At 48.2% G+C, this 18,842-nt stretch overlaps 1 protein-coding gene across 1 annotated transcript in view; it reads left to right on the plus strand.

Moving 5' to 3' along the window:
- ICE2 (interactor of little elongation complex ELL subunit 2) overlaps nucleotides 1-18,842 on the plus strand; it is a 1,950,511-nt gene that overhangs the window by 1,053,111 nt on the left and 878,558 nt on the right. The gene's annotated exons all lie outside the window — the stretch shown is intronic.

The raw sequence follows: 18,842 nt of genomic DNA on the forward strand, positions 1-18,842 counted from the left end.
TGTGTACAATGATATGTATACAGTTATAAGGCTAGAATATTAAGGGTACACTTTGAAGTACACGGAGAGAGCAAGGGAACAGAGTGTTACAGGCAGGGAAAATAGGACTGCAGTGTTGTCCCGTCAGCGATTCCCTCCCTCACTGCTTTCAGCTATGCGAGAGGAACTAAAGGGTGTTCCTTTTTGATAACCCAACATAGAAACTCCTTCTACAGTTTTCCATGCTGATTATTGAATTTTTATGAAGTAACTCTGAATTTAATTTTTCAGTGGTTCTCACCAGGATTCCATACTTCAGATTATTATCACTTATTGTGAGTATTCATATATTTTATTTGGATATAATCATGGGGGAAAGCATCCACCAAACAAGGAAGCACTTCCCCATAGTTGTATTTTTGTGCAAAAACTATAGTTGAAATTCTTGGGGAAAAAAAATGGATTCGCTCACTCCAGGCAGGCTTCACATGAGGAGTACTGCACAGTCCAGGTGTTGGGATAGACTGCAACAGCATTAGAACTGATCTTGCCGTTTTAGTGTTATATGGTAATTTTATCTGAGAACAATTGAAAACGCAGATGGGATTGCTCACTTCGGATTGACAACGTAACACCATGTGCTCAATCGATCAAAACAAGCCTTGATATCGGTAGCACCGGCCTCTGGATGACTCATTGGTGAGGCTCAGAACTCATGAGCAGTATGGTGCATGGTCACCCGCAAAGGAGACTTGGAAAATAATGTTCTGTATGCTGTAAATGGAGATGGAAATACTTGGAAACAGAGTTTGCTCCAAAAAGAACTCCCATTTGTTTGTAACAGCTCAGTTGGGGTACAAGCAAGAGCGCTATCAGTTTCTCACAGAATTAAGTTGCAAACTTCACAAAAGCCATAGCAAGATGTTGCAGGCGGCATATCTCTTTACAAACATGGTCTAGTTGCGGGTGCACATTTTGCAGCCTCAAATACAGCATTGCTTGCCCTACTGAACTGAATATTGCATATGGAATAACAGAGGGTGCAAGCTAAATTCTGTGTGCTGTAGCAAGTTGCAACAAAGACATTCTGTTCTACATCTTTTATTTAGTGTACCAGAATGGTTAGGGTTTTTTATAGCATCCCCAAACACGTTCCACTGATCGCCTCCTTGGTTCATGCCTCCACGTCTCATCTCTGCCATCTTTCCACCTTCTCTAGCGTCTAGATCAGGGCCTCTGTCCTTTTTCGGGGGTACATTCTCTTCCTCTTAGATTATGGGCCTTTCCCTTTCTTTCTTTGCCCCCTCGTGAGCGTTTCTTCTTTCTTCTTCTGTGCCTCTGCCCTTTCCTGCTGTGCCTTCCCCTTGGTAAGAGCATTAGTCTCTGTCTTCTATGTCTTTTACTGGTCAATGATCTCTGACTTTCATTTCTCTGCTCTTTTATTAGTGAGGGATATGGCCAGTCCCCTACTCGCCTCCCTTTTGGTCAGTCTTCCTTCCATCTGCTTCCTTTCAACACTCCTTCTGCCTTCCTCCCTCCACCTCTTTTCCCTTCAACTTTGCTCTATCTGCTGTCCTCTCCTCTAACCCTCTTGTGCTGTCTACTCTGGGACCCAGGTTTTACAATTCTTTCTCCGGGTCTTACCTTCCACCTTTTTTTTCCAGGTGTGCAACATACCACTACTCTATGGGTATTACAGTCTACCTGTCTTGTCCAGGTCTTAGTCTTCCCAGAAATCTGCGTCTTCCAGCTGTTGAATCTCTGCTGCTACCATCTTCTCATGTGAATCGAGACAAGATTCTGTGGGGCCTTAACGCAACCAGTTTAACCAGGGGGTCTAGGTGGACCCAATCTTCTAGACATTTGAGGAAACCTATTTCCTTAAACCACTCCGGAAGGCATGCAGGAGTGACTTCCGTACCGTGATCAGAGCCCTGACCTACCCAAGGGCTCACTTGAATCTATGCCAAAATGTGAAAGTTATATCTAGTGTCGACTCTACCATCGTTCACTTTTCTGAAAAGGAACGTCCCTCCTGTGTTTGCAGTCCTTTGGTGAAGTATAAATCCTTCAGATGCATGCCAGTCCCATAATACCCACAGTGTCTTGTGAGTTTGTGCAGCTCTACTTTTTCTGAGTCTGGGAAATCAGCGTTCTCCAGCATGGATTCACATGCTCATGAATATTCCCTGTCGTCAGTCTGGGAATCCTCGGTAAACAAAAAATTATTTTCAGTTTCACTTCTGAACTGTCTTTCTCCTAACAACCAATCGATCCTCAAGCTCCATCGATCCATCTTCCGATTAACGGGGACCCGTTTTCGGATTCTTCAGCGCCCCTCAAGGGTGATTTTTCATCAAGTTTCTTCTTGGAGAATTCCAGAAGCTTCTTCACGACTACCCCGCGTTGAGATGGCAGAGGAGAAGGAAGACTCTGCGCCTCTGTTTAGAATTTGTCCAGGATGCGGCCTACGGAACATCTACTTGGACGATGGGCACTCTCTGTGCCTCTACTGCCTGCATTCAGACCAAACGCATGTGGAAGATAACTGTGCATTTTGCCAGGATATGGTCCCCAGCATCATGAAGGACCGGCACAGGCGCCTCACTGAGTGGCTCCAGGCCAAGGCCCCTGCTACGGGTGGGTCCCTTTGAGGGCGCCCCAGCGATGGGGGCCCACCTGAAGGCCAAGCACTGCGAGTCCGCAGGCACCAGGAGCACCGTTGCGATGGGCTCCCTGGCGGCCGGGACGGGCGCAGCATCTACGGCACCTTCCACCGCTAGCCAACGTTCCGGGCGGCGAAGAAGGGGAAGTCGGACCACCCGGGTAAGCTTCTGGAAAAGCCCCAGATGGACCAGTTGGAGAAGGCCATGGGGGAGTGGGGTGCTGACCCTCCCTGCAAGGTGAAGGCCCCTAGCTCGACCAAGGTCTTGCAGGCCCAGGTTCAACAGGCGAAACCCTCCATTGAAGGTGTGGTGGCGTCCCTAGCGAAGGCCGCTGACGTGGGTTCGCAGGGTACGGTCCCCAAGGCGAGAGGTTCCCTGCCGGCCAGGAGAGAATCGTCGTTGCAGCCCATAGAGAAGACGCCAGAGAAGGTGATGCCCATCATCTCTGTTAGGGAGTATTCTCAATAAATGGCTGATTCCCCTTACCTAATGAGTCCCTCAGCAGCTTTGCTGGATTTCCGGGGTTTATTTTTTTCACCTGGTAAGAGTGTGAGCCTTTTTCCCACTCTTACATGTGTTTTGCTGTGTGTATTTTCACTGTTTGTGTGATCTTGGGCACCGGAGCCTCAACTACTCCATGTGCACCACTTTTTGTGTGTTACACAGCACCTTCAGTGCAGTGACACAGGGTTGTCTTTGAGACTTCCCCCTGACTCCATTTTTTTGGGGCTGACTACAGTCCCCCAGAAACATGTAAAGTTGCCATTAACTTTATATAGTCACTTTAAATTACAAACCCAGTACACCCCATCTTACATGGAGTACTGGAAAGGGTTAAGTCCTATCCCTTTTTGTCTGTTCCTCTTGGAGTCTTGTTTCGCTCCCTTAGCTTTAAGACTTGGCTGGTGGCAGTGGTATCTACCTGAACCTTTCTACCGAGATTATATTAGCAACCCAAGTCGCAATCTTGTCTGATTGGCTAAGGGGACTAGCCTTGCCAGGCCAGCCACCCTGCTGTGTGATTGACAGCCAGACTGTATGAATGGGGGAAAACTGCATAAAAAGCAGGTCTCTGGGACTGGAAGAGCAGAGTCGCCACTGGAACGAAAGAACCAACGAGGAACTGGAAGAAGACCTCTACCATGACTGAACCACCCAGTGAAGCCCTGCTGCAGGTCCGAATCTCCAAATCTGACGACAGAGAAGATCCTCCAGGAAACTTCTTCCCTTGAGCTGGTGGGACCAACCAGTTCACCCAAACTGCAAGCCAGGACCCCTCCTCTGGTTGAATTCGCTGTACAGAGCTACAGTGGGCCGGATAGCCAGGTAGGTCGGACCCTGTTTGGGTTTTAAGAAGCGCACTTTTTATTTGTTGTTTGGCGCTGCTGCTGATTGAGAAGAAGGGGGGGCACAGTAGTCCTGCAGGGCATGGTTATCCTACAGGGCACGGACATCTCCTCCTCTGAGGATCTTACTACACTCCAGACCATTTTGGAGAAGAAATTTGTCGAGGCCAAGGCCTACGGGAGGGACCCCGACGAGGGAGGCGTTGAGAGTGGCAACGAGACCGACGAGGTGGAGCAGGCCATGGAGGAGATGGAGACCCCTACGCCACTGCCTCTGTTGCTCCCACCTCCGCCACCTCAGCAACCACCTCAACCCCCAGCTGACATTTCGGTGGACATTCTCCAGACACTCCACACCTTGTGTTCGGAGATTCTCGGACGAGGATGCCCCTTACGCCGACGGAAGATCCTGCGGCACCGGAAGATCCCGCGGCACTGGGGCGCCTCTACCAAGAACAGAAGAGTTCACCCTCCACCGCCTTTTCACCTGTCACCCCCCCTCCACTGAGGGAGGATACGGACACGGCGACGACGGGAACGGACACAGATGATGACGGCGGGTTAGGAGACCTCCCGTCTCCGCCGCCCAGAGCCTCACCGGCCCACGAGATTGGCTCGTTCCATGCCATGATCTCTAGGGCCTCGGACCTGTTTCAGCTGACCCCCGAGGAAAAGGAGGAGTTTCCTGTACCAGCACCGCGCGGCAAAGAGGAAGACCGTGCTGTTGATTCCTCTGTTGGATGACATTTGGGACGAGTGGCTGTCCCCTATGAAGAACCCGTCCTCGTCCCTGACGAAGAGGGACCGGTACGAAAAGAAATACAGATTGCCGGACTCTGCACCCAAGTATTTGAGGTCCCAGCCTTCCCCGGATTCAGTAGTCTCGGCGACGGCGAGGAAGAAATCCTCTGGCTCTGCGAGGGGAAGAAGTTGGACGCCATGGAACAACGAGTCATCACATCGGCAGCGACGACCATCAAGGCGACCAACGCCCTCATGGCGCACTACGACAGGGAGCTCTGGTTTTAAATCGCTCCCCTCCTGAACTTCCTCCCCCGATGACAGATCGGAAGTGCTGGAGATCCTGCAGGAGGCCGAGGTGGCATGGGACCATGCCATTACAGTGGCCACGGACATTGCCAACACAGAATTCTGCCAACTGGGCAACAGCGTTTGCCTTCGTCGGCGAGTATGGTTGAAGGCCACCAACTTTCGCCAGGAGGTGCAGTCGAGGATATTGGACATGCCCTTCAACAGGGATAATTTGTTCAGAAAGACTGTAGACTAATCCCTTTAGGCCATCAAAGTGGACACTGAGACGGCTCGTGCCTTGGGCACGCTTCAACAGCGTTGGCTGTGCTTTCGGACCTCCTCTCATGAATGTGGGGTAAACTATCCAAGAACAATTCTTCTGACCCAGATTCCCCTTCCTCCTCACCTGTCTGTGATTCCTCGGATGAGTCTTCTGAAGATATCTCCCTCCGGCTTCTCCAGGCGTGCTCTGGCTTTGTTGGATGAGTCTTAGGAAGAGCCCCGCCAGAGGCCACCCTGCCTAATAGCAGCCGGCCCGGCAGTGGGGACCTACAGGGGGACCGCCCCACAACCAGGGAAAAGCAAGGCTGAAAAACCCTGGGACAATATTAAACTGCGGTTTCTTGAATGCAGTCGGCTTCGTGGGATGAAAAGACGTATCCAGTCTTTCCAGAAGGTGCTGAAGAGGATTACGCAAATGCTAACAGATGCGTAGTCGAAACACAAGGTAAGTGTAAGGGGAAAACTCTGAGAAGGCTCTGGGCGGAAGAACGCTCCGAAGGAAAGCAGAGCGCAGAGGAGGGTCAGAATGGCGGTCAATGGATTAGAACGAACCACTAGGAAAAAGGGAGGAAGGAGGCACGGAGAAGGAACAGCAAGGAAGGCGGGAAGGCAGCGGGAAAACTAGGGAAAACAGAACCACCAGAATAGTGGACGGAGAACAAGCGTGTATACCCAAAGAAGGAAGGTTGCAACGCATTGTCGCTTGGGCGTGACGCGTGTTCGGGAGAATTCTCTCTTTAGGCTTAATTTCCTAACCTAGTGAGTCCCCCAGCAGCTTTGCTGGATTTCTGGAGTTTGTTTTTTTCCTCCTGCCAAGAGTGAGACTCTTTTCCTCCCACTCTTGGACATGATTATGGTATTCCTTTGACTGGTAATGTGTTTTATGGGCTATGGGGTTCTTTACTCCATAGGGTCTCATGCGTTTTTCCTGTGTGTTTTACACAGCACCCTCCGTGCAGTAACACAGGGGTGTCATAATGACACCCCACCATAGACTCCATACCCTGGGACTGACTACTGTCTCCCAGGGCATGTAAAGTCACCATTGGCTTTACTAGTCCCAAATTATTAACAGAAACCAGTACAAACCATCATATTGTGGACGTACTGGTTGGGGCAATTCGATTGCCCCGGGGTCTGTTAGTCGAGGGGGCACGTCTCCGTCCCCCCTGATCGAGTTTTGGCTGGTGGCAGTGGAAGCTACTTTTTATATTCGACCGCGAAGATTTTCCTATGGGATTTTCCCATTGTTCGAGGCTCCCAACTTTAATTATTTAATCCTCATAGCCTCGAACATACCGCCGGTTTATTTAATTAATTAATATTAATTCTCCGGTTGGTATTTTTTGCCAAGACTCGATTCCAAAATGACGTTTGTGTTCTCTTCTGTGACTCCAACCCAAGTCGAGCCCTTTGTTCTACTTTTTTGGCAGACTTCTCCACATAAGCCTCCAAAAGTGGTGCCACTCTGTCTGGGTTCCACAAGGGGTGTAGGAGGGGGTTTAGGCACCCTGGACTGAGTTACCGTGGTAACTCAAGTCGCACTCTTGTGTGATTGGCCCAAGTGGTGAGCCGGCCGGCTCACCACTTAGCATGTTTGAGTGACAGCTAGGCTGAGTGAATGGAGGCCTCAGCCGAAGAAAGAGAGATACCACCAACTCGTTGCTTGGAGAAGCGACTGACCCTGAGGGAGTTGGAGGCGGATGAGAGAAGAGTTTGAGAAGGAAGATATTTAGGAAGAGAGAGCTGAGGGTATTGAGGCCCCAGGCCCCAGAAGGCCTTTTGGACAATGCAGAAGGCTTTGAACGTAATCCTTGCAGCCACTGGGAGCCAGTGCAGAGATTTCAGTCCTGGAGAGATACAGTCCCTGGCCTTGAGGCCAAGGACAAGTCACGCAGTCCTGGTCTGGATGAGTTGTAGAGTGCGGAGAGTAGAAGCAGGCAGATTTAGAAAGAGGCTGTTGCAATAGTCTAGCCTAGAGAGAACCAGAGCTCTGGAGACAGTGAGCTTCTGGGGGAAGGAGAGGAAAGGAAGAATACCTCAGAGGAGGTGCAGCTGGTAGTGTGACTTCTTAGAGATGTTAAAGATGTGAGGAGAGAAGGAGAGTGTGGAGTCGAAGATGACCCCAAGGTTTTTAGCCTTGCAGGTGGGAGGGAGCGGGTGTGACGATGACGAGAATCTGTCTTACTGGCATTAAGGCAGAGATCATTGGCGGTACACCACTCCTGAATAGCAGACAGACAGTCAGAGATGAGTGAAGGAGAAGAGGTGGCTGAAGGTAGCCTGAAAATGAGCTGAGTGTCACCCGCATAGCACTGGAAGTTGGGGCAGAGAGCGGCAATGCGGTTGGCACGAAGTGCCAGGTATTGGTTCAACAGCCAGGGAGAGAGGTTAGACACCTGGGGAACACCACAGGTAGAGATAGAGGAGAGGAAGGGCCCAGGTTGGACCTGGGAGGGTCGGTCAGAGAGGAAAGAAGGCAGTCTCACCAGGGCCTGACCAGTGATACCCAGGTTATCACAGAGACAGTTGAGCAGGAGGGCATGGTTGACTGTGTCAAAGGCAGAAGAGAGATCAAGTAAGATGAGGACACAGGGGGTGTTGAGATCAAGGTTGGAAAGCAGGTCTTCACAGATGTTCAGGAGAGCAGTTTCCATACTTCTACCAGCTCTGAAGCCAGACTGATGATCATGAAGACAACCAACAGATTCAGTGTGGAGATTGAGCTGGGAGATGGCCAGCTTTTCCAGGAGTTTGCCCAGGAAAGGAGTGATGGAGATTTGGCGATAGTTAGCCGGGCAGGATGGTTCGGCAGAGGGTTTCTTAAGAAGAGGGTGCCAAGGGAGTGCTGCAGGCAGCATGGGAAAACTCCAGTGGTGAAGGAGTGGTTGCAGAGCGTGCTTGCTCTTCCCCTTGCTCATCTCAAAATGCGACTTACGCAGATGGCTCTTTGGAATTCCTGGCTTCAGGCAGTGGACCCGGACACCAAAATGATTCTGGTTCCACCCTACATGACAGATCTCCTATGGTGGTCATCTTCCAGCAATCTGTCGGCGGGTGCTCCTTTCAGGAGCCCTCCCTGTTGAGATGGATTTCTGAACTCTGCCCTGGAGGGGCAGAGGTTCAGAAGGCCAGCCTAGTTTCTTGGAACAGGGTAACCTCTGGACAAGCCAGACCAATCAGGGTAGCAATGGCGGCGGTCAAGACTAGGTCTCAAGAGGGCTGAGGGTGACTGAAAGCCCGAATGAGCACACAAAGCAAGGACGCTTACAAATTACTCCAGACAGGTGTTATATTAAAAATATAGACACATTTATTACAAGGCCTTTGTAACATCGACCATAGTAAAGAATCACGGTAAAACTCCAATAAACCAACACATCACAAGCAATAAAATATATATACAAGACCAAGGGGTCTAAGGAATTAGAAGCACGAAATATGCAGACCACCTAGATGGGGAGGACAACAGGCAGTGCAAGTAATCGTTAGACCCAGTTCGACATCAGAGGCCACCTAACTAGAAGGAAGTCCGAGTCCTACGAAGAGTGGAGCCTTTTGCTCAAAAGTACCTGCACACGCTGGTGCCAACGGGCAAAGGGGAGTCTCTTCAGGGAACTCTGGCAGTTCAGAGAGGTGAGCAAAACGATGATGAACAAATCCCCGCTACTCAAGCACGGCCTCCACTTTTGGGCAGAAGCAGGGCGCGAGTGCGGAAAAGGGTTGCTGTTTACGACAGCGATGGAAAGCCACAGGCTCCTGTGGGAGGGCGACCGGTTAGGGTATTGACTACTCACCGGTCCCCGATGCAAGCAGACCCAGGCTTCTCCGGTTCAGTTTCGGTACTGGCAGGTTCAGATGCGATCAGCAGGATGTCTTGATGCCGTGTAGATTCCGCGACAGCAGGAGTCAGGGTCGAGGGTGTCCCAAATGCAGCGAACACGCACAGGTTTGTTACCACAGCAGGGCAACTCGGCAACCACATGTATTCCGGTCCCAAAGCACACGTCTCACTTCAGACCTGGGAATGCCAAGTGTTTGAATCGTGTGAGAGTGCCGAGGACACGGGATTAGCAGTAAGCCAGACGGTGGTGACAGAGCAAGGTTACTATGTAGGCTGGTCAGTCCACTGGATGGCCCAGGGACACTTCCGAAGGCTTACGTACAGGATTTGGTGAAGATCACGAGAATAGTTGTTCTCACTATTCTAAAGGTTTGAAGCGCCTTTGCAGACCTTCTTGTTCGATCAGAGGCCGAGTGGTCTCGCAGGACAACAGCAGTGCAGTGTGCCAAACCTTCAGCGGGTCACCAGCGATTCCTCGACTCAGCTTCTTAGTTGCAGGATACTTGGCTCCTTCTCCTTTGTTCTTGAGAACTCAGGAGATCGACATGGTAGTGGAGTTTTCAGCCTCCTCTTATACAGAGTTCCCTTCGCGCCAAAACGGAGAGGGCCCAATGGGAGATCCGCTCACAAACACTCACACCATACGTGGACCCATCACGGACCACGGTGGTCCCAGGCATTCAGGACACTCTAGACTCTCTGGCACCCAGGATGTGTATTGGGAACAGACATCCCAGCCCACATCCTGGAGGCACACACAAGGCATGCAGAACCCCGCAAAAGGGTTGTGTTTTGCGGGAAAGTGCATGACCAAATAAGGACTGTCCTGATTCGGCCCGACCTGGGGGAAAGTGAAGGGGCAAGACGGTCAGCGGACAGGACAAAGAACCTTGTGCCATGGCCGTTTTGGAGGCCAGGCCACCCATTTGGGCCAAACGCGGGAAGCGCGGTTAACATGGCAAAAAGGGGTTCAAAACACAAAGAAACGATAGCTGCCACCAGTCCCGTCCGTGACACACTTGCACATTTCATGATAAGTCCAATGAGAGTTTCTAGGGCCATTGGAATGACTAGAGACCCAAGAGCGCAGTAATGTAAGTTACGGTGCACTCTTGTTTCATGTTGCTCAAAAGCTGCAACATGAGGAAAGGACTAAGGGAAACGAAGTCTCCCGGTACTGACTGTTTTAAGGGCATGTCAGTTTCCCTGTAAGAATGGAGCAAAAGCCCAGAGGAGTGCGGCGGAAGGCTGTGCTTCTCTGGCAAAGTCTAGATCAGGGTGTAAAACAGCAAAAGGTTTGGGGGTTGCCACATGGAAGGAAAATTACCTACAATTATGAAATCTTTCCTAACACTCCCCTCAAACGACTATTACTACGACTCGTCCCTTATTAGCTGGGCCATGTTGGATCATCTTCAGGTTTTCGACCTTTGGTCGCCAAAGGACAGACATTTTAACATAAATTATCTGGAGCTTCTGGCGATTTTCCTGACGCTCAAAGCTTTCAAGCCCGCACAGACAATGCAGCATCCATGTTTTACATCAACAAGCAGGGGGGTACCAGTTCACTTCCCCTTGTAAATCTAGCCATTCAGATTTGGGAATTGGCCATCCAGCACAGTGTTTGGCTGCTGGCAGTGCACATTCGGGCCAAGTGAATGTGACTGCAGGCCCTCTCAGCTGACGAGCGGTGGATAGCTACATGTAGGAGCTGAACACAGAGATCCTCTTCGATATTTTTCGCCATTGGGGCACTCCAGAAGTGGACATCTTTGCGATGTCATTAAACAGGAAACTTCCTCTTTATGCTTCCAGGAACTGACTCGCAGCCTCTTCCCTGGGGGATGCTCTCGAGATTCCATGGCACAACATGAGGGCCTACGCCTTCCCACCTCTTCCTCTGATTCACTGGGTGCTATGCAAACTCAGGAATACAACGAATTGCTCTCTTTTTGGAGCTTCAGCATCTGTCCGTGTGCTCACCGATCAAACTTCAACTGATTCCTGACCTGCTTCACCAGAGCGATCAGCAGATGTGGCTCCCCTCCCCACAATCATTCAGCTTGGCGGCCTGGTGCCTGAGTTCAAATCCATGGGGAGTTTCAACTTGTCCGGATAATATGCGCATTATCCAGGCGGATAGAAAACCTTCAACAAGGTCTCAGTATAGGAGCAAGTGGCTTCGGTTCTATCACTGGTGTTTAGCTAAGCAGCTGGACCCCAGAGATGCTGCCATCAACACGGTCCTGTATTTCGTTTTTCATCTGGCAAGTTCAGGCATACATGTATTGTCCTGTAGGACTTATTTGTCGGCTATCGCTGCTTACCTGTCCATGGAAACTTGCTCTTTTTCACTCAAAAACCCTGTCATTAAAAGACACTTCATAGGTCTATTGCATCTTTACCCACCTGTGCGCAACCCGCATCCTAAGTGGGAATTGAATGTGGTCCTCACGGTCTTATGTCATAAACCTTTTGAGCCCATGGCTATGGTGGACTTGAAGTTCCTTTCGTGGAAAATTGCTTTTCTGATTGCGGTGACTTCAGCAAGGTGTGTAAGCGAACTTCAGACCTTGTCTGTAGAACACCCAATCCTTCTTTCCTTCCAAAGGTGGTATCTGATTTTCATCTGAACCAGTCTTTTTCTTTACCTGTCTTTTTTCCCGACCCGGCCCCAGATGCTGAGAGGGTATTGTACAATTTGGATGTCAGACGAGCTCTTTTAAGTTTTATTTGGACAGAACATCTAAACTTAGGAACTCTTCCCAGCTTTTTGTGACCTTCGGAGATCTGAAAGAAAAGCCGGCCTTGAAAGCAACTATCCCGATGGATTGCTTCCTGTATATCAGAGGCGTATACCGTTCAGGGCCTTCAGCCTCCAAAAGGAATTCATGCCCGTCTTGTGCGGGGCAATACGGCTGCCGTTGCCTTTCAGAAATATGTTCCCTGGGAAACCATTGCCAGTAAGGGAATTCCATCCACCCGTTTTCCTGTTAGGAGTGCTTGGTAATCTCTTAAAAGTATGGAGGAAAGGGGACGGGACGTAGGAGTATAACAGCCACGCCACAGAAATTGCTGATATCCTAAAGATTGACAACTTGGACCTATTGGCCATACTGAGACCTGTCTTCAGGAGGCTGCAGGACCATCAATAATGCTAGGTATGCCTGATAAATACCAGATTCTCAGAGCCGACAGGCCTAATGCCAGAGGCGGTGGACTAGCCATCATTTTTAAATCTACCCATCCCATCAGACCTGCCACATCTATCTCCTTCTCATCCTGTGAAATACTCACAGCCAAAATGTCCCTCTCTAATAACCGCACGCTCTCAATCCACCTAATATACAGACCCCCTGGCCCTTTAGTTACCTTTGAGGACGATCTAACTAGCCTTATAGCCAATAACTCTAAAGACCACTCCCAAACCTTACTATTGGGAGACTTTAACCTCGGCTTTAATGACACTGACAGTAAACATGCTGAGTCAGTTGCAGCCCCGCTCAAGGACCACAGCCTTGACCAAAAATGTCCTCTCCCCTACCCACATCAAAGGAAGGACCCTTGACTGGGTCACCGGACTGAACTGTAACATCAGTATCGCCGATATTGTTCCACAAACCTGGACTGATCATTATCTAATAACCTTCTCAGCCACACTAGATTTCCTTAGCCCTAAAATCAACAACATGGTTCCTCCTCTCCCGACCAGAAGTAAGAAGGATATAACTGCTGAAAATATTATCCCCCTCCTCCTTCCGGCCATATCTGGACTGGAAAGTAACAACCCTGACACCCTAGTTGAGACGTTCAACGATGCTATGATTAAAGCTTTAGCTGTAGTTGCTCCAACTAAACTACGCAAAGCTAAACAGGAAGCCCACCTAAATGCCTGGTTTACGCCCCACCTCAAATCTCTAAGATTACAGAAAAGAAAGCTACAATCCATCTGGTGCCACTCACCCACTGAACACAACAAAAACAACCTAACTGAATTTGCCAAATCCTACAAAAAAGAAATAATCAAAACCAAGAAGAACACCTTTAATGACAGGATCGCAAAAGCTAACTCTAATACTAAAGAGCTTTACGCCATCCTCCGCAAACTGGAATCCCCCATTCAACCAATAGACAACGTCCCCAAAAACAAAGCCTGGTGCACAAACATACAAAACACCCTCTCTAAAAAAATCTCGTCGCTCCAATGCAAAATTGCTATAAAAAAAAGGCCACACTGTCACCATTGGACCAACAAATACCCAAATCTCAGGAGAATAAGACCACTGCACCGTTTAGATTCAAGACTATCTGCACAATTGACACAGAAAAATAATACTCTCCCTCAAACCCTCAAACTGCAAGGGAGACTCCTGCCCAGCACAATTAATAAAGGACCCAGCTAGGGACCTAGCTCCCTTCATCTCCAAGCTCATAAACTCCTCCTTTAAATCTAACACAGTACCCACCAACCTCAAAGAATCATGGGTCCTCCCCCTACTAAAAAAACAAACCCTGGACCCTACCATCCCTACCAACTATAGACCAATCAACACCGTGCCATTTCTACTTAAAATCCTAGACAGAGCTGCCTACATACAAATCCAAGATTACCTGGAAGCTAACCACTTGCTTGGCTCACGGCAATCTGGCTTCCGTCCACTCCACGGCACAGAAACACCTCTGTTAGACATCAAGACACAAATTGAGGAACTAAAGAACAATGGAAAAACAGCCATGCTCCTCCTACTGGACTTGTCGGCAGCTTTTGACCTAGTAGACCATGCAGTCTTATGCAACCATCTCAAATCTGCCGCCAACTTCACAGGAGACGCCATAGCCTGGGTCCAATCCTTCTTAGCTAACCGCACCATGCGAGTCTTCTCCACTTCTGACTCTGCTGACCCTATCAAAATAACCTGCGGTGTCCCACAAGGATCCTGTGTCTCCCCTACCATATACAACATCTTCACCAAGCCTTTGTTTGACAAGTTGGACAGGCTGGGTGTCACCTACACGAACTACGCAGATGACACTCAGATCCTCATACCCCTTTTGGGCAACTATGATGCAGACTCAGCCTTGGTGAACAAGATATACACCCTCATTCAAGCATTGATGGCCTCACATGGCCTCTGCCTGAATGACGACAAAACAGAGATATTAATCCTAGGCTCGGTAGCCAACATCCAAAAATTAAGCCCCAACTACACATCCTTCAGCATTTATAACAACCCTATCAAGGTGATGTCTGTGGTTAAAACCCTTGGATTCTATCTGGACTCCTCCCTCACGCTCAAGAAGCAAGTCAACTCCCTTGCCTCTACCACCACTTACACCTGCAAACTTATCCGCGCATCCAGACCGTACCTACCCAGTGCCAGTTGCATCACCCTAGCTAATGCTCTGATCATGTCCAGGTTAGACTACTGCAATGCCCTGTACTCTGGAGCCAATAAAAACGTCACGGACAAACTTCAAAGACTGCAGAATAACGCCATAGAGCAGCATTAAACATCCTCTACAATGAGCACATCACCAAATACAGGAAAGAGGTTAACTGGTTAAAAACAACGGATAGAATCCTACTCAAAACAGCCTCCCTCACCTCTAAATTTCTAAACAACCTAGCCTCCATACCTTATGGAAAAAATCACTAGAAAAACTTCCTCGCGACCCACGAGATCTGCCAACACCTTTAAATTAGAGACTCCTAGGTTCAAACGTTTTGACTGCGGGAGGAACTAGTTTTCCGGTCAAAGCTGCTCACTGCTGGAACAAGTTACTGCTTGACCTCAGAACTGAACAACCGTACCCTAAATTCAGACTCAAGATAATCAAATGGCTGCGTGCCAATGACACATAACTTGACCAACACCGAGCATACTCCCACCTTAGCCCATACTGTATCTTCTGTTTACCTGGACCTCTCCACCCCTTAAACTACCGAGCATGCATCCTACCTAGCCTTTCTATGACACCAGATTCATAGTCTGACCTATGAACCTAATCATATAGCCGTCTGTTTAGATAGTCTCGCTAGAGTGCCTCGGACATCCCTAGATATACCCTGATTTTGTACATATGTTTGTATATATCCCTGTATATATTTGCTCTTTTTTGTCTATGTGTTTTATATACCTATGCCAAATACTGTAACAAGCTTAACTTTTCCTGTACACTGTTGCGCCCGGCTACCCAAGGGTTTGGCGCGCATTACCAAATAAATGAACAAACAGTTACTCACCGTAGTAACTCCCTTACTCCTAGTCCATAGTCCCCCTTCCTCCATCCGCCCGCCTGCCCCCGCTAATATGTATCCTCTAATATTGCTTAAAGGTCTCAGACCTGGCCATAGAAAAGGACTGAAGGGCGATGCACAGGGCGGAGCTAAGGATTGCGGGCTTACGGCCGCGTGCGGTACCCCGCGTAAAAAGAGGACGACACATTTTTCAATGTGATGCTTTTTTACAAAAGTGCTCCGGTCCCGTGCCACTGAACGGAATGTCCCAAAAGTAGGGAGGAAAGTGGACTATGGACTACGAGTAAGGTAGTCACTACGGTGAGTAACTTTGTTATTCCTGTTCCAAAGAAAGATGACAATTTACCTATGCTTGAGTGTCACTAATAATCGTTCACATGCAAAAAGTGTCTTAGAAACTCTGTTAGGACATAAAAGACCGGCTTGGCAAGATATACAGGACAAAAGATTGTTAGATGGTGAGCCCACACAAGTAATGCATGCAGACACACCTGTTTTTGTGATAAATGACCCAACGGTAGTTTCTCAAAGGCAGTCACACATGGAGATTGTGCAAGACATTTTCATGCCTAAATGGTATGTTGAGAGGATGAAACTTGCTGAACTTTCTCGTACTCAGGGAGCACTGATAGATGTTCCTGTAATTGCCCATTCCGTAGGAGCAATGCTAACCCTCTTCATTATATGATCATAGAAGGTCATATGAAGAGGATGAGACCTAAAAGAGGATGATTTCGAATTAAATGATTACATGGACAGCACATCTTACCTGAGAAATAACATATGGTATCAGCATATGAAAGAAGTAGGAAGAAGAGCTTAGAAGGAGGGATGCTTCCCATGTGCACTCCTGCCATACAGTATGGGGAAATCTAAGATCTTTATAGGCAAAGCAATAGATGTTCTGACTGCACGCTGCCTATTACATCTAGCATTCTGTAGTACAAGAGACCAGTGGATGGGTCAAACAGCCTACCTCAAATGGGCAACTGAATGGACAGATCCAGATGAAGATGACTATATCCAAGACACAAAGACAAGACACAGAGCCCATGCTAAAAATCATGCAATCAGATACGAAAAAGCCTGGGGTAAAAGGAGCTGGAATCAGATGGGAAGTAAATAAAAATAAAATTAAAATAAAGGAAACACTGCAGAAGCTATCACCAGATGGATGGGAAGAACTTGTAGTGCAGAGACTGGGTGATAATGGGTCACTACCAACCAACTATTGAGAATGCACAGATTTTGTGTAAGCCTCGATGGTCAAAACCTGCTAAGCTACTGACATGGAGGACCCTTGCGGATGGTGCCTTTGGAGAGTGCAAAGCTGTGTTTCAGAAACAATGGCATGAGAAAAGTTGGAGAGAACCTGAATTGTGGGAAAATATTTGAAGCTCCAGGAATGAATATTGGGACAGCAGTGATCATGGACCATTATTGGGCTTGTGGATCCAAAGCATACATGAAGTTACCCAAGGATTGGGGAGGGATATGCACATTGGTAAATGTCCATGTTCCAGCATTGGTGGTTCCAAAGAATGATCTGAGCCTCGACAGTTTTCCAAAAGCAGATGCTCGCCTTAGGAAGAAGAGATCTGTGGAGCTGATGGCGGATGAAGAGAGAGAACTATTTCTCAGCCAAATCAATAGAAGCTTTTGACTCTATTCCTTATGAACACAGGCTGTTCAGCCAGACCTTGTCAGTGTTCACGTTGATTTCTATGCTGAGAATCCAGGTTAGAGCAAATACAAAATGGCTTAAAATTACCAGATGGGAATTGCTGCAGACAATTAACACAACTATAAAGGGATTCAATGCTATCAGAGAAGAGATGAGAGCCATAAGAGTGTTGACTGTTCAGAATAGATGTGTCTTGGACATGATCACAGCAATGGATGGAGGTGTTTGTACAAAAATTGGAGAATCATGTTGCACAGTTATACCTTCTCATGATGACGAGAATGGAACCTTGACAGAGGCCCATAGACATGCTGACGAAGCTCCATGGTCAAATGATAGATGAAGTAGAAGACACTGCTGATGATAGCTGGTTTGGATCGCTCTTTTCTTGGGTACCACAATGGATGGCAGATATGGTCAAGTTCCTTGGAGCCCTGATCATGTTGGTGTTGCTTGGATTCTGTGTGATCAAGATAATAATCTCACAATGCAAGAAGACCGCAAAGAAAGCTATAGGGATGAGGTTCATGAGCGATGTCGAATCACGATGGAAAGCCAGAGACTTAACAGATGAAGATATCAGAGACTTTGTTAAGGCTAGTATCCATGTACTTGGGGGAATGAAGTTAGTGTATCCGAAGGGCCATATGAAGTATGTGGGCAGATGGATCTATTGCAGTCCAAGTGGACAATGCAGTCTTACGACATGGAACAAAGATGAGCATGTCAAGTCAGCTGGATCCCTAAAGGGAGTCATAAAGATATGGATCCCTAAGAAGCATTTTTTCAGAAGAGGATGCCTGGATGTGAAGGATGATTGGAGAGTGGTTGATGAATCGCTTGGGGAGGGGGGATGTAGTGAAGGAGCCAAGTACCACCACCTCGCCCATATTGCCTGCATGTTGGAAACCAGAGTATGTGACATACACGGAACAGCTGAACCAACAAAGGGCAGAATATGGACTCTGCGCAGTACCAGTGAAAGTACCAATACCTAAGAGAATCTGGGAGGCAAAGGACCCGTTGAGAAAACCATACATGCATGAAATCCCTGAAGAAACGGAGCAAATGAAGAATCAGGACGAATGGTGACGTCACACAGAGCTGAACTGATGTACATAGAAGAGATGCTGTGACCAGTAAATTATGGATGTTTCCACTACGCATTATAGCAGTGCTGGATATTAGCAAGAAGGCCTCATTTCTAGTGTGTCACAGTTAAAAAGAACATTTTATTACAAAGTGAATCTCAGCAGATGGAGTTGGATGAGCCAAGAAGGCATGGTCTTATAAACCTGGAGTGAACTGACATTGGATACAAATCGTGTGGACGAACAGAACTCCTGTTCAGAAGGCATTAACAAAACAAGGAAGACGTCAGAGGTTCATTAGAAAATAGTATTAAATGCACCATAAGGTTCGATTCCATGGTTTCGAGTCATGTGGAAGAATGAAGTTGGACGAACGAGATGGTCACACCTATGCACAAGGGCAGAGCGTGCTCTCACTCCCTGAATTTCGTAGAGCTAAGAACAAACTCAAGGCTGAGCTGCGAAGCCTAATTGAGAGCAGACCACCGAGGTGACGATGGATTGATATGCTAATTGGTGGGAAGCAATGGTTAAGGAGAGCTAACCAGCACCTGGATGGCCAACCTGCATGCTGCTAGACATTGATGGAAAAGTACTGACAGAGGTTACAGTGCCAACCCATTGTAGAGGACCGCACATTTTGGGGTCCTATAGTTGTG

The sequence above is a fragment of the Ambystoma mexicanum genome, chromosome 11 (assembly GCF_040938575.1).
Source record: "Ambystoma mexicanum isolate Mex_15411 chromosome 11, UKY_AmexF1_1, whole genome shotgun sequence".
In the NCBI taxonomy this organism is placed as follows: Eukaryota; Metazoa; Chordata; class Amphibia; order Caudata; family Ambystomatidae; genus Ambystoma; species Ambystoma mexicanum.